Below are 25,611 nucleotides of genomic sequence, written 5' to 3'. Positions count from 1 at the left end.
GGACTCTTCCAGGTAACCCTGCCACCGCCCCTCTCTAGCCCCTTGGGCGGCGGCCCCTTTAACAGACCTGACCAATCGCGCGCCCATTTCCGCGGCCGCTCCCCGGCGCGCGGGTAGGGGCTGGATTGGCCGGGCCTGGCGCGCGGCCTGCTCCGCCCCTGCCGCCCTCTGGTTGGCGGCGGTGGCCGCGGGCGCGGGGCGGGTCCGCCGGCGGGGCGGGGCGGCCGGTGCCCGGGGGCGGGCGGGCGGCAGGACAGCGGCCGGAGCCCGAGCCCACGCCAGAGCTGTGGCGGCCGCGGAGCACGGGCGCCGGCGCAGTACAATGAAGGAGCCAGCGGAGCCGGGGTGAGCGCGACCGGGGCCGGGCGGTGGAAGGAGCGCCTGCGGAGAAGGCCCGGGCTGGGGGCGGCCCGACGCCGCTGGGTCCCGGCTGTGCTGGGGGCTGGCGGCCGTTGGTGAGGCGGGGCGCGGGGATCGGGGCCCCCTCAGGGCTCCGCCCCGCTGTCACGGCCTGGTGTTGACGGGGACGCCCACACGCGACGCCCCCGGGCGAACCCCTCTTTCCTTTGGGGTCGGGTGTGGCGGTTTGGGCTTGACCCGGACCGGAGGCGCCGGCCAGCCCGTCCCCCGCCCCCCACCCCAGCCTGCCGTCCTCGGGCTCCGGGCTCCCGGCTCGGCCCGGGCCAGGGAGGGCAGTCCACACGCAAACTAAGGGAAAACAGCTTGTAATTTTATGAATGGGGCCCCGGATTCCTGCCGCCCCCCTCGCCCACGTCACGAAATGCTTGCAAGTCGAGAACCGCGGTTACTTTTACGCGGATCTGTCAGGGGCTGACTGCGCTCCGGTTGTTTTTCTCCCAACTCCTGGAAATCGCGGGTGGCCGTGGGGCGGTTTGCGTGCCTTAGACAGGAGGCGGCGGCGTGCCGAGAGCCGGGGGATCGGAAGGTTAACAAGTGACATTGGGCTGAGGCCTAACGCCAGGTGCCCTGCCCGGGAGCGCGGGTGTGACGGTGGAGGCTGTGGCTGTTGGCCGCTGGCTAGCACGCCAGCGAAACCCAGGGACCGCGAGAAGGAACGCACAGCGACAGCGACTCCAGTTGCAGCATGCACGCTGCCCAAATTGCACGGCCGCCGCGGGAGTTGGTGCAGGGGAGTTTTCCCCTTTTTCGAAAACGGTTTTTGGAAAACTTAGCCCCTCAGTGGGTTGATAGTTACTTAACGGTTGTTATGGTTACGGGGCATCAAATGTAAGGGCAAAGTCTGTTTCCACCCTCGCTCTTTCTCCAGAGCTATGAAGTACTTTGTCACTACGTTTTACAGACACTGTACTGGGAGGACATACTTTTTTAGAGTTGAAGGGAAAGCGTGGGCTCCTTGAAGGCAGGGGTGGTACCATATTCCTGTTTGAAGTCCATCGTGGCTGGTCTGCACAAGAATTGAAAGGAGCCAGCCTTCTGCATGTTTTGATGATCCTCATCAAAGGATTTAAAGGAGCCCTTTCAGGAGCCAGATGTAAGCTGGAAGGAAAACAATGAGTGACTTTTATATGGAAACCAATAAGGAAAAACAGAGGGGCAAATGATCCTTGAACTCCAGGGTAAGGGGGTATTTGAGGAGTCTAGGTTTGACAGTTTAGAACTAGGTGACTCCGTGAAGCTTATCTCATAGGAGGTATTGGAAGAGTGAAACGGCCATTGCTGTTAGCTCTTTTTAACCCTTAAGCTATTTTGGTATTTCCGATTCTTCCAAGAATGGGTAGTTGGTCTAAACTTATGGAAAACATGTAAGCCTCCTAAGGGTACCGAGTGGGTTTTTGCCAGACAGTTTCTTTCACACAGGGCTCTCCAGGAGTGTCAGTGAAGGCCTCCAGTCAGCGTGTGGAGGGCTCTGGGTGAACTGAGCTTGGCCTGCCCATTTATCTGCAGGAAGAGGTGCTGTGCCTGAGAGGAAAGAGATTAACAACCCGATTCAAGTCAGAGGATGGTAGTAATGGAGACAACCAACAAGTAACCCAGGGGCTGGGACAGAGGGAGGGAGGGAGGGGAAGTGCAGGAGTTTGCTTGGGCTGAGTTTCTGGGGCTTGGAGGTTTGAAGAGAGTAGAATGCCCTCCTGTGAGAGGGTTGGAGATATCACATATACCAAACGTATTGTTTTTTCATTAGAGATTATGTTTTTAGAATACTTCTGGAAAAGCAGCAGAAGAGATTAGGCTTTCAGGTAGAATAAATGTACAGGATGTTTTGGAGTTTTCGTTTAAAAGAAATTGCATGTAGTTGAAAAATATTCATTCAACTAATTTTTATTGAGTCAGTAGTGTGCCAGAAACTGCAAGGCAATTGTGGGTTGTGGTGGAAAAAAACTAAAATGGGTGGAGGGTTTGTTTCTACTTGCCATATGATTCGCCTTCCCTCCAAGTCAAAAGCTCTCTTCTGAGGATGTTCTGAAATCCTTGAGGAAAGAAAGGGGAGAAATGCACAGAATATTACTTAATGTAAGAACAAAACAGAACAATGGGAAATTCTTCCCACCGTAGTTCACTTTTGGTGTCAAACTGAAGCTTTAAAGAGTGGTTTTCTGTGTCAGGTTTGGTGTAAGATTATCTGCATCCTCATATCTATTGATCCATATCTTTTCATGGTGTTACTTCCTGTTCTTTCTTTTTTTCCCCTTTCTCCTACCAATTTATTTATTCAGAAATTTGGAAGTTCATTAGACAGATACTGTCCTTGGTCTCTAGGTGCTCCCACCTCATTTTCTTTGCCCGAGCATCCCTCAGCATCTACTTTCCTCTGTCTGATCCTTATTCTCCCCGGAGGGTCCCCCTTGGGCATTGTTGAGGTCACAGGGAATGTTTGTTCTTTGATTCTGTCCCAAAGCAGAAGGCAGCTAGTATAGAAAAGAGAGCATTTGTTGAATTTCAACTCCAGCTCTGTACTACTTTCTCTCTCTCTCTCTCTCTCTCTCTCTCTCTCCAGGAGATAATCTATATCAATATAGATGTAGATGTAGATATAGGTATCTTCTCCAGTCCTTGAGCAACCCTCTAAGGGAGATAGATGATGATGGTAGCCTCATTTTATAGAAGAGGGAACCGAGGCTCAGAACAGTATAAGTAACTTGTCTAGAGTGATAAGCTGGTTAGATGGTGGAGCAAGAATTTCAGTCTAGGACTTTCTGATTCCAAAACGTGCCTCTTCCATTGTACTGTATTGCTTCTCCCAGAAGAGGAATGGCAGTTCTAGCACAGTGCCTTCTTTGGACATATGAAAGGTCAGGTTCAGAGCTGTTCAGAGAATTGCCACAGTTAACATGCTTACGGTGGACCAAGAGTTAGCACCCTGTGTACTGCCTCTCTGCCTGGTACCTTTTTGGGTCATTCATGTGGCTGCCAGGAAATTTGAGTTTACTGCTGTGAAAAGGTGATCTGAACTACCAGGGCATATCCCAGTGCTTCCATTTAGCAGCTTGTGACTTTGGGCAAATTATTTTTTCTCTCTCTGTACCTCAGTTTCTTTATTTGTAAAATGGGACAGTATTCACATTCCAGCAATGGTAAGACAAGTACAGTTTGTCTCATCTTAACATTTCTGAAGAAAAATATAGTTTTTATTATAAGATATTAAATATTACAATATAATATATAAGATATTAAATAGAGAATTTAAAAATCTTTCCATTGAAAGGACTGACTAAACAGTGATTATTACTCATTCAGTAAATATTTGAGCACCTACTGGAGCCAACCATTGTGCCTGTCGTTGGCAGCGATGTCCATTTTTGGTACATAAAATAATGGTACGTCTTAGTAGTGGGGTCCTAGATTAGATGAACTATAGTAGTGCATTCTTTATTTTTTTAAATATTTGAGAGAGAGAGCCCATGCGGGCATGAGCTGGGGGGGTGGGGGGCAGAGGAGAGGGGGAAACAAACTCCCCACTGGGCAGGGAGCCTGACACGGGGCTCGATCCCAGGACCCTGAGATCATGACCTGAGCCAAAGGCAGACACTTAACTGACTGAGCCACCCAGGCGCCCCAGTAGTGCATTCTTTATAGGTAGTCGCAGGGATTACATGAAGTCGCTCCCGTGCCTGGTACATAGTGAGCACCCGATATCAGTTGATGGTACTGAATGACAGGGTTAGGGTTAACTGGTGGGTGGCTCTGGCATAAAGCTGGAGAACATCTCATAAGATTTGCCACTTGGAGCCTAGGCAGTAATCCATGATCTGTGGGCCGGAGGAACGTTTTCCATTTTGCCTGGAACTCTGTCCTTTGGCTGACTCTTGTCCCCATGAGAAGCATTAACTTTGGGAGCTAACGAGCCACGCACAGACAGCTCCCTTTGTCCTGCCTATTCATTAAGGTCTTTGTCAACTTTAAATCCCAAGTTAAAAATAAATATCATTATAAGAAGATTGGAAACCTACACTGATGTCAATAGTCTTACATGTGGATTTTAAAGCACCTCAAGGTTATATACAAGATTCTGTGTTTCCCCTTTCAAAACTTTTAATGTCTAATTGCTTTGGGTGAAGTGTCATGAGATGCCAGTAACCAGAAGGAGCCTAGGAGGTCATGAAAGTACAGAAGCCCCTACCTAGCACTGGGTGAGGTAGAGAGAATTCTAGAGTGGGCATCAGAAGGCCTGCTCCCAGTCCTGGGGCTTTATCTTGTTATTGTGTGTGTTCTTGGGCCCTGGGCCCATGTGTCTCTCTGGGTCTCGAGGCTCTCTTTTCAAAATGAGGACTTGATTTCTCAGTCTCCTCCCCTGACTCCCTCCAACACAGTATCAGAGATTCTGTGAGTTTGTGAACTAAGGATCTGAGAGATTAAATGGTCGAAAGAAGTTCCTTCATTCAGGCCTCCTGAAGTCTCACTTGGGTGTTTGTGATCCTGCTTTGTAAAGCAGAAAACAGTAGTCAGGTGATAACAATATGAGTAACTGTCATTTATGGAGGATTGCTGTGTGCCAGGCATTGTCTGCTTTTCAAACTCTCATGGCCCTGTGAGTAGGAGAGACCAATGTCAACCTTATTGTAAGATGAGAACACCCACGTTCAGAGTAGTAAGTACCTTATCCGAGGTCACACAGCAAAGAGGAGGGCTTCTGCCGCTCTCTAGTGTGAGCTTGTGGTTGTTTCAGGTGGACTCTGCCTCATCTTGGTATCCTCTCAAGCCACGGGCCCTGGAAGTTTTCCAGTTTAAAAGTAGGATTCCTCCTGCTTTGAGGTCACACATCTATCGGGTGCTGACACCTGTTTAAATTTGAGTTCTTGTTCAGGACATCTGCTGTGTATTAGGAGAACTTTGTTCAACCTAAAGAATAGCCCCTGTGGGAGTTGCAGGCGACCTAAGTCCTTGAAAGGCAAGGTTTTTCTTTGGTGAACTGAAGCCACAAGCTGGGTCACTGTGAGCATAAGTGGGACCGTTGAGAGCAGAATCCAGTCCTTCGGTGTGGAAGCTGATGGGATGGGAAACGTGGGTGGGCTTTGAAACAATCAGGTAACCTTTCCCTTTTGGGTTTGCCTGGAGGGTTGGTTCTAAGGGCTTTTCGCTAGGCAGGTTATTGGACCTAACAAATTGAGTGCCTCCCTGGCTTATGCTAATAGTTGAGAACGGCACAGGGCTAGCAGAGCCCTCGTCAGTCATAAGCTTATTAGGGATTTGAGATTTAAACCCACCCCTTGGAGCCCTCCTGCAGTAACCTTTCAGAATCACAAGAGGCATTTCTGAGTTTCGTTTCTCTGTTGTTTCTTACAGTTGGTGTAAGCTGGCCTGTTTTCTTACGCAATTTTAAATTCTTTTTTACATCTACTGCTATCTTTTAAACACTGTTCCTAAAGATGGTTATGTTTATCATTTGGGGTTTGAAATAGAGAATTAAAAAATCTTCCCATTGAAAAGACTAACTATACAATGATTATTACTCATTCAATAAAGATTTGAGCATCTACTGGAGCCAACCATTGTGCCTGTCGTTGGAAATCCAGTGGGGAGCAAAGCAGATGTGGTCTCTGTGGGCACATAGCACATTATCTAGTCCAGACAATAAACAAGTCAAGAGATGTATACACTGTGTCTATAGATTACATTGTGATAAGTGGATAGGCTTCTTCCTCTGAAGGGGAAGAACAGGGCACTGGGAAGGAAGAAAGTGAGGGAGGGAGCTAGCACCTGGGAGTGTCCAGGAAAGCATTTCCAGAGGAGCAGCTTGTAGAAAGTATGGCATGGGGAGGAGAGGAGGAGGGAGGGCTTGAGGAGGTAGGGGGAAGACGAGTCACAGGGAGAACCGTGCAATGTAGAGATGAAGAGCCCGGGCTCAGGAGCCAGGCACTTCTTCAGGGGACTTGGGGATTTCTTAGGCTCCTGGTGCCTCAATTTCCCACCTCCAAGTGGCCGTTAGGATTGAAGGAGCTGATGTCTGGGAAGTCTTGAGAGCAGTGCCAGGCACATACAAGAAGGGCTGGGGGTAAGGGTTTGCTGATTCTCACACAGTGGGGATCTTGACCTGGAGTGGATGAGCTTCTCTTCTTGGTCAGCATTTTCCATCATTCCATGTGTAAAGTAACCACAGGGCTGAAGATGAGATGGAGATGGCTAATATGCACATCTGCTGGATGCATTCTAAGGTAGCTTGGTGTTGGACGCTCTGTGATACGCTAACCATTGAGCACATGTGGCTGGGGAGCACCTGCCGTGGAGCCTCAGCCCCATCTGCTGTGGGTGCCATGTTCAGCCGGAAGCGTTGTTCCTCAGCTCCTTCCTACAGTTGTCTGCTTTGGTGTTTGATATGGAAGGTAGATTTTTAGCCTTCCCCCCCTCGCCCACCCATAAGAGGAGGCAGAGGCCGGTGGCCTCATTACCAGGTGATCAAAGGTGACAACTCAGAGTTGCTAAGTGCAGTACCCGCCTGAACTCATGCCCGATGAGATTTGGTGTGGTGCTTTCTTGGGGAAACAGCCACACCTCGGGATCATACAGGAGGAAAACTTCATGAAACGAGTCACTGGCTTTGGTTCTTTGGCCTGGTTTAGGATGTTCAGTAAAATAGTAGAAACCCAGCCATATCAGAGTTTGTAATTATCCTACAGAGTATTTTTTTAGAACTGATCAAATTTGTATATAATTGCATTAGTTCCTTTTAAAAAAAAAAAAACTTATTCTGAAAACATTTTTTAAATTTACAAAAGTAGAGAATAATATAACGATCCCCATGGATCTATCATTGTTTCAATAATTATCGACATTTTGCTAATCTTGTTCCAAGATAGTTTCAATTTGAAGCATTGTTGGTGGATTTTCTGTCACAGTATAAATGTATCTTTGGAATATAAAATTATATGGTAGATATGGTCCTAGAGGAAAAAAAAATTACCGCATGCTGCCTAATTACAGGACTGGTGTTAGTAGTTGAAATTCAGAATCCTAAATGAACATTTCTTGCAAGCCCGCATAGACTTGCTCATGAAAAGTAGGCATCCCTGACCGGACGCATATGGAAGACTATAACCTTGGGGTCTCAGATTGGAGCCCCATTCTTCCAATGATATACTCAGTGAGAATGATGCCTCCTGAGGCTGGGACAGGAAGCCCATCCAGACTAGAGGGCCACCCTTGCAACTTGGCAGGAGAATGCATTTCAAGTCTGGGTCAAAGACACAGAACATGCTTCTTTTGTAAGATGGGCCTGAACCCACTGGACAGCTCCAAGGATGGATTCCCATGGACTCCTTCCCCCTTATTTCCCTTTCTGGATTATTCTACTCTAAAAACTGTTTGATTCCTTCAATGAACCCAAATTTTAAAGAACATATCTTAAGTTTCCCCTTGTCTTCTACCATGCTTGCATTCATTCCTTCATTCATTCATCACCCAACAAACATTTGAGGAGGTTGCGCAATGGGTCAGATAGTGTGCGGTATACAGCGGTGAGCAAAATTCACAAGGTCCTTGCCCTCCTGGAGGAAGGAGAAAAGCAGAGGTCTACTAAAAAATATGTCCTAAGAAATACAAGTGCTACAAAGGACAAGTGCAAATGGGAGTGAGGTGAGGGGGTGGAGCTGTTTCCTGAAGAGGGAGCAGGTGGTTCAGTTCCTGAAAGGCCTAGTTCCTTTCCTCCTGGGAACAGAAAGGTGCTTGGAATATAATAAACCAGGAAGAGAGAGGCACGGGCCCAGCTGAGGCAGAAGGCAGGAGGGGCTAGACCATACAGCACTTTTCAGAACATGGATCTTACTCCATGAGCCACAGGAAGCTCTCATAGGGTTTTGAGCAAGGATGTGGCGTGCTCATATTAGGATTTTTTTTTTTTTTTAATTTTGTTTTTAAGTAAGCTCTGCGCCCAATGTAGGGCTTGAATGCGAGACCCTGAGATCAAGAGTCTCATGCTTTGCTGACTGAGCCAGCCAGGTGCCCCCATATTAGGAAGTTTTAAAACCACTTCCACTGCAGTGGGGTGAATAGATGAAGTCACTGTGGGTAGAGCCATGAGGGGGTTGCTGTTGTCTTCCAAGCAAAAAGGTGGTCGTTAGGACCAGATTGGTGGCAGCAAGATTGGAGAGAAAGAGACCATTCAGGAGAGGTTTAAAGATAAAAATCACAGCACTTGGTTAAGGACTAGGTAAGGGCCAGCTTGCATTTGCAGTGAAAAGAAATGTAAATTACTTCAGGCAGAAAACATTGGCTGTGCATACTCTGCAACTCACTGGTTCCCTTGGCACCTATTTTTCAGAATTTCTAGATAAATTTAAAGCTGTTCTCCTTACTTGCTCTTAAATCTATTCTTGAAAACTGTCATCCACTTTTGAAACATGTTCATCGAGCATCTACTATGTGCTGGGGAGAAATAGGTGAGCAAGACAGCCCAGGCCCTCAGCCCATCTCCTCTGCACCTCTCCGTCCTCCAGGCTGGGGTTGCCTTACCTCCTGAAACCTTCATATGGGCCAGGTTGCAAGGGCTTCCTGTCCGAGCCTCAGGAGGCATCACTCTCGTTGAGTATGTCATCAGTAGCACAGGGCTCCAAATTGAGGCCTTAAGGTTAGAGTCTTCCATATGCAGCCCACAGTCAGGGACATAGTAGTCTTCCTCTCTATCTAGAAGGTAGGGACTATGCCCCGTTCATATTTGTATCTCCTCCCTCTCACACTCCCCACCCCCCCAACTCCCATCAGCAAACCAGAGTGCTCTGCCCTTGGAGGTATTCAGCAGGTGTTTGTTAATAGCCCCTGGTACTACTCAAGAATAATGCTAGGTGGGCCCTAAAGAGGGCTCTGGGCAGCAGTAGGAGGGGAAGAATCTTCCTGATGTTGGGAGAATACCCGTTGGAGAGAACGGAGGCAGTTGTGTTTAGACCTAGCCCTGCAGATGGGCAGACTTGCCCTTCCCTTGAGGCCAACTTCTAGATGAGGGGAGGAGTCTTCCTCCTCAGATCACCTGTCACGTGGGAGGGAATCATAGGAGACATCTGGGTCTTCACCGGAACTTTGAAGTTCTGAATAGGAAATGTACTTGAGGCAGAGAAGGTGGTTAAATTTCCTTTACAACTTTTGTGATTGTGATTCTGAGAGAGAAAACTGATGTGGGATGTCATTAGCTGGTTTCCTAGGTAACTTTTTTTTTCCTTTGTTTTGTTTTGGAAGAATGGATTGGGTCCCTAGACCAGGTCCTCTGATAACCAGAGAGGAGGCATTTATTGAAGACAAGAGTGATGTATTTTCTGGGAGACTTGCAAGTCTGGTTGGGATGGCTTTAAGCTGAATATTAACGGGATAGAAGAGAAAAGTATAAAAAAAAAAAAGTATACAGGAAATTTGCAGAATGAAATGACATAGAGACCTCTGTGACTTAGCCGCAATGTGGGCACCAAAGTGGTGCCCAGAAACTCTCAAGTGGAAATTAGCACCAAAAGCTGCTTGAGAACAGCGTGGAGGGAAGGGGTCAGGAATCTGTCAACTCATGCCTGGGGGTGAGCAGCCAATGTCTCCAGGCACTGGAAACCTTAACATCACTGCCAGGTAAATAAGTGATCTGCCGGTAGGTCGGATTGGAATAGAGCAAAGTAGTATGGGCACACCTGGCCCCAGAGAAAATCCTAGGAGAGACTCCTCTGTGTGCCTTGACCACAGAAGGCTGGCAGCAGGCCTTCCAGTCATGACGGCAAGAGCAGGTATGTATTGTAGGACGGCCTGTCAGACTGAGGTGGCAGTGATTTTGTTCCATAGGCAGATCTTAAAAGAAGCCCCTGGCAGATGTAGTAGATCGTGAAGACGTTTGTAGGTGAGTGTTATTAGAAGTGGACCACGTGGTAAATTTTAACACTACCTTGCTGATATTTTGCCTCTGAGAGCTGGTAGAGGGAAGTGTGTGTGTGTGTGTGTGTGTGTGTTGGTGGGGAGGGGTGCTGTTTGGACCTAATGATGACAAATAAGGAAAAGCCGGTTGACGGTGTAGATAGGGTAAAGGGAGCCTGTGACCGTGGCCCAGAAATAAGCCCAGAGCTGGGGTTTAGGCAGGCTGGCTTCACAGCCCCTGCTCTTGGAGCATCTCCTACCTCCTGTTTCCTTTGATAAAAAGAATGGAACTGCTCCTCACATTAGCTGTACAGGAACCATCTTGGTGTCCTCAAATCCACATGCCTGTTGGAAATGACCTCTCGAGTATCAGGCTATAGCTATGAGTAATTTGATGTGACTCCTCCTTGGTCTCCCATTTGCCTCAACTCCCCCCCCCCTGGCCCCCCCCCCCCCCCCCCGGAAGAGTTAAGAGTAGAAACTGCAGTACCTGTCCTAGAAGTCTGAAGGGAGTTGTCCTCAGGGAAAGTTGAGCTGCTTGCCCTGGCTAAGTTCAGAGGCAAGATCGAAGTGGAAAATAAGAGTAGCAGAAAACCCATGGGAAAGGAGTTGCTTTTGTTTTAATTTCTCAGGGTAGGCTAATGTCTGTGGGGATATGATGAGTGGTATTCGATCCTGTTGGGGTAGGTTAATAGTAAAGCAGGAACATTAATTTTTTTAAGGCTAAAACTCCCAACAGAAATGACTATTGATCATACTCTGAGCCAGAGACTAAACTCGTTTGGTCAGTCTAGCTTTTGTCTTAAGGTCTGACTGTGATCAAGAGGGGTGTTGGCAGAGGCTTAACAGCCTGAAGCGAATTTTATTTGATGAGGTCTGATTTGTGGCATGAAAGTTTTACGGAAGGAAAAAACCTATCTTGAGTTTCTGAATTAGGTGATAGAGTTGCTTTGGCAGCAAATGTAGGCAGGGCAGGGCCCAGAATTTTCTGGGGCAGGTGATCAAGAGGTCCTTCCAGCTATACGAATTTATAATGCCAGAAGTGTTAATCTCAAAAAATAGAATTTTAAACATGTTTAAATTATATGACCCACAGCCTAGAAGTCTTCCAGGAATTTCAGGTTTAGCTATTTCTAAGTCCTAGCTGGATTGTGGCCTAAGAATTTTAGCCATTTTGTGTGATCTGTCAGAGTTGATCCATTAGCTGCAGTTTCCCCTCCCAGAAACATGCTGCTGCTCCTTCTGGGCTCGCTTGAACAGCACTGCACAGAGGGGTGGGCACTGTTGGTTGGTAAATGTTCAGTGAGATGGGTACTTTATAGCAAGCTAAGGAAAAAAGTGTGATTTTTTTTTTTTGCCATGTTTTTCTATTTTAGGAGTTCATACAGGTGCCCCGATTGGTGTTTAAAGAGGAAACGAGAGGTTTTTGCCACCGTAAAGCAGAGTGGTTACCTGGGTCAGCCCTGTCAGTTCGTATTTCTGCCCGTTGTCGTAAGGTGCATATCCATATCTCTCACTGGTGTGATGCTATTGCTTAGGGAGGGAGTGACCCTGCGAGACAAGCAGGAAGCCCTGAAACTAGCTTTGGAACCTTTCATCCAACCAGCTTGATGGTTTCAAGACAAATTCTTTGGGGCTTGAGAAAGGACTCATCAAATGGGTTATCCCCACATTGAGTTAACATGGGCTGGGTATCCAGTGATCCCTTGAGCATTCAGCAGATGATGCTGCTCCCAAGACAGTGGCTGTGCTTGGGGACTGTCACGGGGCAGGTCCAGACTCTCTCTGGCAGTGAAAGTCAGTTTTCTGTGAGTCTTCTGTGAGTCTCTTAAATGAGAGTCTCTTAAAATCTTCACCCACTTTGTCATTCTTTTTAAGGAAGGTCTTGAAGAATCTTAAAGCAAGTGTTTGCATAGCATGAAACATGATAAATTCTTAATTAAGAAATGGTTAATTAGATTTTTTTCTTCCTGATTAATAGCTTAGAAGTCAGTGTGCCAGTTTTTCTTTCTTTTTTAACTTAGGCAAGCACTTAAGTATATTTTGGAATATTTGCTTTTCAATTTTTTGGTTGTTTGTAGCATGTCTAGAAAGGAACCACCTATTTTCCCATTAAGGTCTTGGCCCAGGAGTAAAAAACCCCATGAAGCTTTGGAAAGCACTAAGGACTGTTGTTTTCTTGAGGCAGAATTTCACTTTGCTCTCTCTCTTGTCCTGCCCAGACTTCTGAAAGACCACACACCCACCATCCAAAGGGTGTACATCAAAACTTTATACTTCTTCCTCAGAATAATGTAATGAGTTCTTTAAATCAGGGTTTTTAACCTTGAGGAAGAGAAGGGAGAAGTCTGTATCTGCTTGCAAATTGAATGTGAAATCTTGCGGGTATTTGTGTACTTATATTTGGTGGTGGTAGGGTCTTATGTTCATCAGGCTTTCAGACAGCTAAAGTCTCTGTACCTGTCATCTAGAAAACTCTAAAGCCAGCTTTTTAGAAAGGAGGGACCAATTAACAGTAGGGGAAGAACCTAGAGCACAGACTGTCGGTTCCTGACTGGTGGGAGCCCATGCCCGCAAGCCTGGCTTCTCCCTAGTCATACCTGGCTACCGCTGGGTCCCTGAGAGCCTCTTTCCTCCCTACTGGCCCCTCTCCCCTCTTCAAATCTGTAAGGTATCCTTTGTTGGGAGAGCACTGGATGAACTTGTCCTACAAGCCAGGTGCCATGTGCCAGGATATTTTGTCTTTGGTTTCTTTAGTCACTTCCTTTTGTTCAATGCCCTAACTGCCTCCTAACTTCTTGTAGGCCTCTCTCCTCATTTTTCTTGCGTTTCTCTCTTATACCACCTTCTCTTCCTCCCCTCCTCCTCCCCCTCCCTTTTTTTTCCCCCCCCTTAATGTGTTCTAAGTTAATCTATTCCCTGCCATTGGCTTTTCTGTTCGGTCTGGTAATTCTTGTCTGCAGCCAGAAAGGGGGCCCTGAGCTAGACCCTGAGCTAGACAGAGAACTGGGAGGCTGGTCCTCCCAGCCCTGTGGTTCTGGATGGTGGATCCTTCCCCTCCCTGGGATGCCTTGGGGTCCATCCTAGAAGTCCAGCCATCTGCTCTGGCAGCCTCCACCCAGCCAGGAACACACACATGGATTTGCTGTCACAGGACCCTGCCTTTCCTTGTGGACCTCATATGTATCCTATCATGGTGAGCTCGGTTCATGAAAGTATTTCTTTTTTGTTTTATATTCCTTATTCCAGTGTTGCCAGAGGCAGAAACGACAGAAGTTATTGCTTCCAGAAAGACTGTTCTTCCAGGGGCAGGCCAATATATAAGGGAGCACTGGTGACAAATGTGCATGATTGCAACAGCAGACAGTTAAATTACGGTAAAAGATGGTCATTTTCTACCTTTGGTAGTTTAAGCTTCTTTCCCTCTCCGAATTTCTCCCCGTGCTCTGGGGGGCTAGGCGTCTGGCCCTGAAAGGGTTTGGGAGGAAGGTCTCCTTCTCTTGCTGCTTTTGAGGATTCATTAGCCCCTTGGCAGCACTCACCTTCACACGGAGGTGGGCATGTGATCCAGAAGGCTCTGCTTAGGAAACCAGATCTCTTAACTGATAGAGCCATCTCGTGAGCTGGTAATGCAAGCTGTTGGTAATTACAAAAAACCTACCGCGAAATTCATCTAAAATTAATGAAGAGTCAGCACTGTGGATTTTAAATACAGAGGAAGTTATGGCATCGGCTCTCAGTTATCTGAGTAGATTATTTCTTGCTCATCTTTACGCCTTTAGCTGGCTTCCCTTTGCACCCCATTGTGCCCGTGGGCTCTCTTCCCACTCCGCTCTGCTCGGTTCACATTCCTCCCACACGAACCCATTTTAATGGGAAGCTACCGAAAAATGCTGTGCCTTCCCAAATCAATTGTTTGGGATTATCCATTCCACTTTTCTCTTCTGTGAACACAGAGAAGTGAAAGGTCCAATGTATTTAAAAGAAAACAGTAAAAATGTATGGAGAACAAACACATGTGAGTGAAAACCAGCTAGATGAATAGAACATGTCTGCTTTTCCTGACATTGATTTTTTTTTTTAAGGAACATTGTTCAATACTTTATTTTGTGTGTATGTCAACATTTGAAGGTCTCTAGATCAGTAATTACATAGACTGAGATAAATGGTTAAGGTATTTTGAGGCTAAAATTTGTATTGCTTTGGTGATGTACTTTATAGGTATATCATCCCTTGATTTAATAGGAAGGATCTCTGGTCTATATGTGCTTTTATGTGACTTGAAGAGCAACTAACTATTCCATTTAAACAGATTTCAGTTAGGACAGTGGTTTTGAGACATCTCATAATGGTACCGTTCTCAGACTCTTGGGATAGAATTGTCAAATTATAGCAAGTAGCGTTAGAAATAATTTTGCAATTTTCTAAGCAGATTGTGATTTCTCCTTCTTTACGTCTAGTTGTTCTGGAAATAATAGTGTAAAGGTACCTTTTTCCAAAACTGATTATTTTCCAAATACAGTGGTACCTTTTGGTTTAGAAGAAATGATAGAGGAAGATTGTGGTCCAGGAGACAAGCAGAGAACAGGGTTTTTTTTTAGCCTTTCTTTTATTACACCTTTGGCCACATTTTTGAAGAGAGACCAAGAATTGCCATATGTGTGAAAGAAAATTGGTAACTGGGTAGACTTGAAATGAAAGTGAGATTTTCAGAGTAACAAGGTCCACGTTCTTACATGGCTTGTAGAAACAGGATGTGCAATCACAGTAGGTCTAGCAGCTGGGGTTGGTGGAAGTGGAGAGTTCATGGAATCTGAAGGATATTTAAGTTGGTATGATATTTAAATTTCCAAGTTAGAAAAAGCTCATCGAGAACAATGGTTTGTTAAAACCAAAATAGAAAATAAATTTTTAAAAAATGGAAGGGGGAATGTGCACGTATGCATCTTATAGGATGTTGAAAAAAATTTTAAATACCTGGGACACAGTTTGAGGAGCAGGCCAGAGCACAGTGGGAACAGTGCCTTAAGGATTACATTTGATGTAGAAGCACTCAGTCAAAGAAGAAACTTGCCCAGGAGGAAAGTTTCTGTGGAGATGTGCCCTGCATTTTGAGTGAGTGATGTACTGGAGCATTGCAGACTCAACATTGATTTTGATCATTCTTATGAAGCTGGATAAAATAATGTTGTTTCTGAGGAAAAAACAGTTATCATGAAGTGTCAAGAGCCCTGCAGTGGAAAATGCCAACAGCCAAGAATCCCAAACAAATTCCAGAATCAACATCCTAGGTGCAGACCTCACGCTGACGTACCGTCTTGATTTACCTTACTGTGAGGTCCAGTGGGTTTTTGTTGGGCACCCCAGAAATGCACGGGATCCATACCCACCAAACAGGTGTTGCAGCTAGTACTTAGGCTTCCTAGTATTTTTCCTGGGAGAAAGTGTTTGATCTGGAACAGTTCCCAACTGGGTAGAAACCTTGCTCACCAGAGGTGGCTCTGAGAAACTTTGGTTTCACGCGCCTGGGTGGCTCCGATGGTTAAGCATCTACCTTGGGTTCTGGTCATGATCTCCAGGTCCTGGGATCAAGCCCTGCATCAGGCTCCTGGCTCAGCGCGGAGTCAGCTTCTCCCTCTCCCTCTGCTTCTCCCTGCTGTTCATGCTCTTTCTCTCTATCTCTCTGTATCAAATGAATAAATAAAAAAACTTAAAAAAAAAAAAAAAAGAAACTTTGGTTTCCCAAAATAACGGGTAAAGTTCTGCTACCCCCTAAAAGAGCGGTGTTTTAACTTTTGGAATATACGCCCCTTCGCGCCTCTGAACACTAGAAAACTACACATGTACACACAGACCCAGTTTGGCCCGTAGGATGTGAAGAACCCTTGATGTAAAATAGTAAGATGGAAGGTTTTGAAGAGAATGTGAGGAAGGAGTTTGCTGCTGGTACAGAGGCCATTTTCCAGTGGGAGGTAGAGGTGCTCGCTTGGGAGTGTACTTTGTGCGTTGTTGGGCAGTAAGATTTAGCAGGGCTCGAACACGCAGCCAGACCTATTTTGAGAGAGTTGTACACTCTGAGAGTAGTGCTTCCAGAAGGTGCAACTCCCTGCTGCCCTCAAGAGCTGGGCCCAGTGTTTGCTGTCAGAGGCTTTTTGGAGAAGGTCTTTGTAAGTGCGGTTATTTAGTATGCGTATATCACAAAGCAGTACCAACTCTGCATTTATTTCCCTCGTTACTATTATCCTTTTCCCCTTAAGAAGACTGATACAGACATTGACCAAGTGGGTTTTAAGAGCCTAAAATTAATTTGTTAGATAAATTGCTTCTTATATAAGTTATAAAGGAGGCATTGCATACTTTATTATGAACAATGTGATTTCAGAATTCTCCCATTTGAGAATATATATTTTTAAGAAAGTGCCTTATAAGAACTGCATGTATTGGATTTGCATCCTGCTTTCAAATCCTCTGTTCCACTTTGCAGTGGGGCTGGCCTGTGAGACAAGTTGGGAGTGGGGTGGTTCTGGTCCAAAGGCAGGCCCAGGAGCTACGGACACCTTAAGAGTTCTGTTGGTGGCAACAGCTCTGCGATGTCCACTTCTAAACCCCTGGTAGATGGTGACTTGCAGAGGAGCTCTTATTTATGCCATCAAGATATATAGGGTGCCTGGGTGGCTCAGTTGGTTAAGCATCTGACTTCGGCTTAGGTCATGATCTCTGGGTCCTGGGATTGAGCTCCCTTTTGGGTTCCCCATTTGGCGGGAAGTCTGCTTGTCCCTCTCCCTCTCCTCTGTACCTCCCCCGCTCCTGCATGCATGTGCACATGCTCTCTCTCTATATATATATAAATAAATAAAAAATCTTAAAAAAAGAAAAAAGGTCTAGAAGTCACCACCACCCAGAGGTATTCCCTTTTTCTCCTGAAGGATCCTTTTCTTTGACAGCGGCTGGCTTGGAATTTTGGTTTCCTAGAAGAAATGCATTTTCCCAGCAGAGACAACATTATATATACACAGTGGTTCCGTGGGAAAACAGAGTTAGGAAAGGCTTGTGTTCCTGTAAAGGCTACCACCCGGTAGGGACGATCTGGGTATGAAGTTAGATCTCATTTTGTCCTAGCAAGTGTTATAATATGTTATATTCTGGAGCTAAAACCTGATGCCCAGTTGCTAAAAATATACTGGGCTGTAAATGATATATTTATTTTCTATACCATATGGAATTCTCTGAAAAGGACATAAACAGGTTACTTAGGTATTAGGTGCCGTGTTCTTTCATTCATTTAACTAATAAATATTTAAGTGCCTACTCTGTAGGGCGTATGTTCTGTGGGCTGAGAGGTAATAAGTAGGTAGCCATGTAACACAATGTCAGGTAGTAATACCGTTCTTAAAAATAAGGGGATGGGGAGGCCGTGCTTTTAGGATAAGGTGGTCAGGAAGGTTTTTTCTGAGGAGAACTTAGAGCTGAGTCCTGCCATTGTTTTTACTACAACCAATTTTGGGGAGTAACAGTTGTCTTTGGGGCCATGGAATTCAGTGAGGCTTCTTTGCAGAGATTTTGACCAAGTAATTTGAAGAATCTTTTGAGGAGTTGGGACTTTGGTATCAGTGACATTTTGAGAGAGTGACTGGCCTTATTCTGGTTGGTACCCTCTTTTTCTTACTGTCAGTTTTCCTGTGGCAGGAACAGGAGGAGACAGCCTTTGGCCATCCAAAGCAGCAGACCGAGCATCTCCCTGCTCTTGGGTTGGCTTCGAGCTTGGCCACTGAACTTGCTTTCTGACAAAACGTTTTGCATGCCCAACGGTCTTTAAAATACGTGAACCGACCCTTCACTTGTCACTCCACAAGGTCTGACAACCTGAATGCTTTCCCTGGAAGGGTCACCACATCCAGAGGCCAGCTGACCTGGGCTTGGCCCCGAGTCCCAGACACAGAGGCCTGGCTACAGGCTGAAGGGTTATAGCTGTTGACCTAAGGCTATTTTTTTTTTTTTTTTCCCTCCTCAGTGTCATTTGTAAGCATTGAATCACGAAATTATAAAACAACCTTTTAGGAAATAGTTTATACTTCTTCCAGTGACGCTGTCACTGTCCAAAACCTCTTCTCACACGTGGGGCCTGTTAGTTAGCCCCACGGTTCTCCCCTGTACTCAGTAGTCCCAGGATACATTAATAACCAGTATTTGCATAGGGCTGCGATGGACAGACCCAGGGCCATACCTCTGCCCTTAGTCCTCACAACATCCTGTTGTTATTGCTGCCCCTTTGCAGACCAGGAAACTGACCACACCTGTCAAGGAAGGAAGGGCACTAGTCCTACGAGGAGAAGCCCGTATAAAGGCTAGTGTGGAACCTCTTTCATCCCCACACAGATGCTGTGAGGTACACTTTATTTGTCCCCTTCTGTAGATAAAAAACTGAAGCGCAAAAAGATGATGTAACTAGCCTGAGGTCACAAGCTGGTGAGGGGCAGAGCTGGGTTTGCTCCCCATCTGATTTGGAAAAGCATGCTCTTACCATCCTGCCAGGCGCCTACCTTACCTGCCTGAGGCCGCCTGTCCCTTGCTTCCTTCTTCCCTTTGTCACTCCTGCTCTCCCCCTCTTCAGTATCACCTTGGCCACTTTGCCTGGTACCTGAGCCGGCCTCCCTGAGTCTGTGTCAGGCGGGTGGGCGGTGCCAAGTTGAGCAGTGCTTCTGAGATCCCTGGAGGGCTCACAGACTTTACACATTTGTGGACGAAGAGCTTTATACACACACAGACACGCATGTATGTATATACATATACTTACATGCGTGTCTGTGTGGAGATATAGAGGAAAATTAAACTGTCACTCTAGCATATCAGACATTCTTACATTTCTGAACATTGTGTGAATCAGTGTAGGTACTAGTTTGTGTTTTTTCCTCACTTAATCATGATTTTGTTTGCATATTGCCTCATTTCTATATCATGCACATACTTGCTATTTGTTGTTGTTTTTTAAAAGATTTTATTTATTTGAGAGAGAGCGTGCATGCGCACACGAGCAGGGGGAGGGGCAGAGGGAGAAGCAGACTCCCTGCTGAGCAGGGAGCCCACTTGAGGCTCGATCCCATGACCCCAGGATCATGACCTGAGCCAAAGGCAGATGCTTAACCAACTGAGCCACCCAGGCGCCCCCATACTTGCTATTTGTAAGGACTATGTGATATTTCCTGTTAACACACCTAGGATCCTTGGTTGACTGATTGAGTTGTTAAGCTTTGGGGCCTTGCAAGGAATGTACCTGATAGCATTTCTTCTTCAGGAAAAAAAAGTTCTGGGTTTGGCTTAAGAATAAGTGGTTTTGCAGAATTGTTCTGTAAATTAGAGGCAGCTTATTCACCATAGTTTCAGTGGATTTTCGTTGGAAACATGTAGTAGACATTTGATGAAAAACAAATATTTGTTTTTTCCAGATTGGAGTTCACATTTGGATCCCAATGTTAAAAGCAGTCATAACTAAGACTTATAAAGCCTTTTTGGGTGTGATTTACATGTCTAACCAGGCAAAACCCTTTTCAGAAGCTAGAGTAGAGAGGACTGAATTGACAAAGAAAACTTTTTAAAAATTAAGGTTATCTTGAGGCTAAGGATGAAATTGACGGGTGATCACAGAAAACACCTTCCGAAATAAATATCCCAGCGTTCGACTTCTACAGCAGAGGATTGACATCGAGCAAGTAGCGGCTGTTTCCTTTTCCCTGTGGTGTTGGGCGTCATTAAAGGGAGTTGCCCAGACCCGTTTGCTTTGCATTTCAGCCCTTACTGGCAATGATGCCTTAGGCAAGTCTCTCAACTTCTCTGTCTCCTAGTCCTCGTTTGAAATGAAAACACAGTTCCTGCCTCTTAGGGCCAAAAGATGGAATGAGGAGTGTCTTGATGTATCTGGGACTTAAATCTTCAATCAGAGTTGTTCTCCGTAACTCAGAACTTCAGATGCATTAGTGCATGCCAAGTGAGCTGCCTGGATGATGCCAAGACTCCCCCCCCCCCCCCCCACCCCGCTCCTCATTTTAGGAAACAGTTATTTTTCCTGCTCCAGTTTGAAGTTTCTTGTTTGCTGCCTGGTTTAAATTAGGGTCCCAAAAGTTGAAGAATTGTGTGTGTGTGTGTGTGTGTAGAATAGTAGATGGCATTAAATTTCTCTTGAAAGATGTTCCAAAAAAGTTGAACGTAGGCAGACATTTCTGAAATGGTTTTATTGCATATGTTACTTGCACAGGATTGTTAGAGGTTCATGACTTCAAGAAAATACTTTGTCATCCAACAAATTCTCTCTCTACTGTTTGGTTTTTAAATTTTTTTTATTTTTTATTTTTTAAAGATTATATTTTAGAGAGGGGGAGAGAGAAGGAGGGGAGCACATGTGCAGGAGTGGGGGGAGGTGCAGAGGGAGGGGGAGAGGGAGAGAATCCTCAGGCAGACTCCCGACTGAGCGCAGAGACCGACACAGGGCTCAATCCCAGGACCCTGAGATCATGACCTGAGCTGAAATCAAGAATTGGATGCTTAATTGACTGAGCCACCCAGGTGCCCCTGGTTTTCCATTATTTGTGAGGAACCATTTGTCTCCCTTCCTGGTGGATGTGTAATAGTATCAGTTATTGAATCAGAACTTTCAACACCTTTCTGACATCCACCCATGGAGGCCACCAAGTGTCAGACTCTTAACGATGTCCCAAACTGAACCTATTATGTTCCCCCTAAACTGATCCTCCTCTTATTCCCAGACTTGATAAATGGGATCGCTGACCACTGTCTTGTAAGCCTAAAGCCTAAGGCTTGTCCTTAAAAGCACCTTCTTCCTCGTTCCCTATGCCACCCACTAAGTCCCATGCATTTCATCTCTCTCTCAGTCTCTTTCATCTTCACAGCCACCTCCCTTGTCTGAGCTACTGTGGCCTCTCACCTAAAATGTAAGAGTGTAACTGACCATTCTGAGTCCTTTCTTGGCCCCTCCCAGTCTGCTTTCACACTGTACCCAGAGTAAGCTTTTCAGAATGTCCATCTGATCACCTGCATACTGCCTCTAGACCACATATGATAACCCTTCAGTTGTTCCTCATTGCTCTTGGGATAAAACCGGTTCCTCAATGTGGCCTTTAAAGTCCTGCATGACTTGGTTCCTGCTCACTCTTCCAGTCTCATGCTGTGTACACTAAACCCACATTCAAGGGTCCTTCTTTGGGTTCCTCCGTTAGGCTGTGCTCCTGCCTCAGGTCCCTTGCTCATGCCATTCTCCCTTGTGGACTGCCCACACTACCATCCTAGCCAACTCTGACTCATCCTTGAAATGTCAGCCCAATTCCCACTTGCTCCAGGGACCCTTCCATGACCAGTCCTCAAACTGATTAGGTTTCCCCACTGGCTGTACTCTCTTGGCACCCTTCATGTTCCTTCATAGCTCTTGCATTGATTATTTGATGGTCTCTGCCCCCTGTCCTTCTCTAAGCTCCCTGAGGGCTGTTCCAATACTGTGCTGCTTTGTGCATTGTAAGGCGGGACGCAAATGGCAAGTACTGAATGCAAAAACGTGTCTCTGCTCTCGGAGCTTAAACTCCACATGTCCAACTAGAAAGGTTTGGCTGAGATTAAAATGTTTGTGCAAACAAACCTGTACCAGTGCATAAATTGTGAAATTAAGAGAGCCTTAGATCTACGATCAACTCCAAATGCTTGTTTTATATACATAATAAATTGAGAGGAAAATGAGTTTGTCTTTAGGTGTTGTTTTTGAAGTCAGTTTCTGTATGGTAGTACCTTGAGACATTTAGATGAACATTTCGTGGAGTGATTTACATAGGGAAAGTCTGTGGTAGCAACTGCCAGAGATGGTTAGTATAAAAGGGAAGGCAGAGACATCAGTAAAGTCACCAGGTAATCAATAACGTGGGTAGAACATTTGCTACAAACAACAGCCTCATCTGATGCCACCTCGCACTGTCTCAGTGAAGTCCCAGCTAATTGTGACCAACTTCCCTAAGGTGGAAATATGTGCCCATAGCACACAAAAAGGGATGTGCAGTATTTTTAGGGTTAAGATTTTCGTACATGCAGTAGAACATGTATATACAGCAGTGAAGTAGGGGGGTGGGTAGAACAGGTAGTGCTGAGGGTGATATGGGCCTGCTGGATTTCTTTTTGCTGTAAACTGTGGTTTACTATAAGAAAGTCTTCCCAACGTGGAACATATTTCCTTAATAGGTTGATTATTATCCCAAGCAGGCTTTGAGGGACCTGTAACAATAGAGTGAAGAATAAAGCATTTTACCGCCTGTTCTGTGACTTACTGGGACTTTTTAAAAAAGTACTTTTCATTGCTTTCCTGAGTTGGCTTTAGACTCAGGGTCCACCCTGGAGCTGGTGCTCCCCCTGGACAGACAGTGTGAAGGTCTTTGTCTTTCAGCGATGGGCTTGGCATGCAGCCAGTGCTCAGTAAATGTTGAATGGATGGAAGTCTTTCTTGAAGCACAGAGCACCTGTAGAGAGCTTCTGTTGCCCATGGATTGATTTGTCCTTGGAAACACCTGAATGAGGCAGTTAGTAGGGGTGGGGAGCATCGCCTTGGAGCGTGAGCCCTAGCTCTGCTAGTCAGTGGTTTTGTTGCCTTGGTAAGTTGCCCAGAACACTTTCATCCTTTTTTCTCATCTGCAAAATGTGGGAATAATAATAGCTCCTACCTCACCGAGTCATTAGGCTTCAATGAGATCTTGTTGGTAAGGTCCTGAGGCCTGGCCTGTGTAAAAGTTAATTATCAGAATCCCTCTGATACATCCTCACAAGTCCAGATCGTGTCTGACTTGGATCTCTATGGGCCTCGGCCCTCCTTTCCTCCGAGAAATAATTCCTGCTGCTTTGGGTGACAGGGACATGTACTGCTCAGTACCTAGACGGTGCTCTTTACCATGGAAATTTAAATGGCTGTCATAAAGTTTTTAAAGGAAAAAAACTTGTATTTTCTGAAGATGACCATGATACATCTTTATTTAAATAGAATAACTGCCAAACAGGGTCTTTTGAGAACAAGTAATCATACCCCTTGGTATACTTCATCATGTCCACTGGGAGAGAGCATCGTGGTTAATGATAACATTTCTCATGCTGTTGGTGCCCAAACTTCACAGTTTATGAAGTGCTGTCCCATTTATTCTTTCTCCCAGCAATTTGAGGGGTGAGTTTTCGCCATCACGCCCCTCATTTGACAGATCAGGAACTGCGGCCCCAGCGAGGCTGCTCCCGAGCTGGGGCTCTTCCCAGTTAGCCTCAGCTGTACCGGGCTATCCTTTTGGGTGTTGAGTTATCTCTGTGGGATTTTATGGTATCCTAATTACACGTGGATAGCCAGAAAATTTTGCTCCTGTTTTGGCATTTTGCTTTGGCAGAGAGTACTCTCTGAGGACCCACATGAGCTGGAAGACAAAACCCAACAACAAACTCAGCACTAATCATCTGGAAAGGGCAGGACGCTGCTCTTAGGCAGTTGCTGGACCTATGAATGGAAGAACATCAAGATCACAACTTTACAGCGTTCACTCCTTTGAAACGTCAAATGGAGCCCCATAACAGCTGTCAGGTTTATCGTGCCTCCAGAATTAGATTAGGCAGTTTAGTTCCAAGCTGTGTACTCGTATTTCTGGTTATGAAATGCTCCTTGTGCGTATATTCCCTGATCTGCCAAGAAACAGCTTTTTCTCTTGTTACTTTGTGCATCCAAGTTTGTTTATTTCACTTGCCCTTCATTTCTGCCTTCTGTCCTGCTTTGGGCCTTGAGACAGTGATGAAACAGACCTTCAGGAATGGGCAGCTGTGGAGGCCCTGGCTGGGGTCAACTCTATTGGAAATGCCTTCCTGGATACCTAGGGTCCAGGTTTGGGGGGGATAGGACCAGCCCCAAGAGATGAGGTCACAACTCAAGGGGCAAACGGTGCAGTTGAGGGTATCAAAGATCAAGAGCAGAATGCAGTCATGTCCTGTGCCCATGGAAGAGGGGCCCACCTCTGATTCTTCATTTGAAATATCTGAAGTAGTTCACTGATTAACCTTGATGGAGGTAGGCCTGCCCCCCCCCCACCTTTTTTAATGTAGGTTCAGAGCGGTCACCTCTTACAAAGGAGTTGCCTCCAAGGTAGTGCCTTCTAACGTAGATGTAGGCTGGATTAACTAGTTACTGGTGCTGAGGAATAGCTGACACTGTCTCACCAGCTGAGTTCCTGGTGATTTCATGATTTCATCACATTTTCCTGTGTGTGTAAGTTAGTAAGTAAGTAAGTATACTGCGTTCCTGATATTCCAAGTTGATTTAGACCAGTGAGTCTCAATTCCATGGTAGGTATTGGGGCATGTGTGTGCACATACGTAAGCTATGATTACTAGGGAATTTTTTTCAAATTATTTGCCTTCTAAATCCCCCCTTCTCAATTATGACAGGTCCTGAGATGGGGAGGGGTGGCTGTGTCGTTTGCGTGAATACATTTCCTAGGATTTTCTGGTACACCTCCCCTCCGCCCAATCCCAAAATGCACTTGCCCTTTGATTACTAGGGATAAGAAGGTGCTCAGAGCTGGCTGATCAGCTGTCCCACCGCAGTCTGCTGGGTGGAGCAGATATAGGCTGGTGGTTCCAACCTGACATCTGCAAAGGAACCCATGGGAGCCAGGGGGCCATTTTCAGTATTTCAAAAGGCTTAATAGAAACTGCATTTACCCAGGATAAGGACACAAAAGCTACTCAAATTATCAAGTTTCTTTTCTTCTGTTTGGAATTGCAAGTCTGTGTGGTTTCATGCTGATTCCAAGTTCTGATTGGCTGTAGATTACATAAGAACTTCTGAGACAGGATTGGTCTAACTCTAGACATTGTTATTAGAGCTGGTATCAGGTCTCATTCCCCAAACTGAATGTTCTTACTGCCTTTAGAATGAGGTTGACCTTGACTATCAAAGTTAAGCAACTGATTGTTTCTTGCTTGCTTAGCAATGTTTATCATCATTACACCTGTGGCAGTGATTTGCTTTCATAATGTTATTTAAAACCCTTTATAGGGCACCTGCGTAGCTCAGTCAGTTAAGCATCTGCCTTTGACTCAGGTCATGATCCCAGAGCCCTGGGATCGAGTCCTGCATCGGGTTCCCTGCTCAGCAGAGAGTCTGCTTCTCCCTCTCCCTCTGCCCCTCTCCCCCTCTCCCATGCTCGTGCGTGGACGCTCTCTCTCTTGCACACACACGCTCTCTCAAATAAAAAAAATTAAAACTCTTTATAAATGTAGATTATTGGTTAAAATTTGGATCAGCAT

General features: G+C 45.8%; 1 protein-coding gene across 4 annotated transcripts in view; it reads left to right on the top strand.

The window, feature by feature from the left end:
• Window positions 1-225: 225 nt before the first annotated feature.
• Window positions 226-25,611, top strand: part of TEX2 (testis expressed 2) — a 98,797-nt gene continuing 73,411 nt past the window's right edge. For all 4 annotated transcript variants that reach the window (XM_032429368.1, XM_032429366.1, XM_032429367.1 and 1 more), the window contains exon 1: window positions 226-345. The gene's annotated coding sequence lies outside the window, so the exon portion shown is untranslated. The remainder of the gene's footprint in view (window positions 346-25,611) is intronic.

Source organism: Phoca vitulina, unplaced genomic scaffold (genome assembly GCF_004348235.1).
Source record: "Phoca vitulina isolate PV1807 unplaced genomic scaffold, GSC_HSeal_1.0 scaffold41, whole genome shotgun sequence".
In the NCBI taxonomy this organism is placed as follows: Eukaryota; Metazoa; Chordata; class Mammalia; order Carnivora; family Phocidae; genus Phoca; species Phoca vitulina.
Note: the sequence above shows the minus strand (reverse complement) of the source record. Positions and strands in the feature narration are given on the sequence as shown.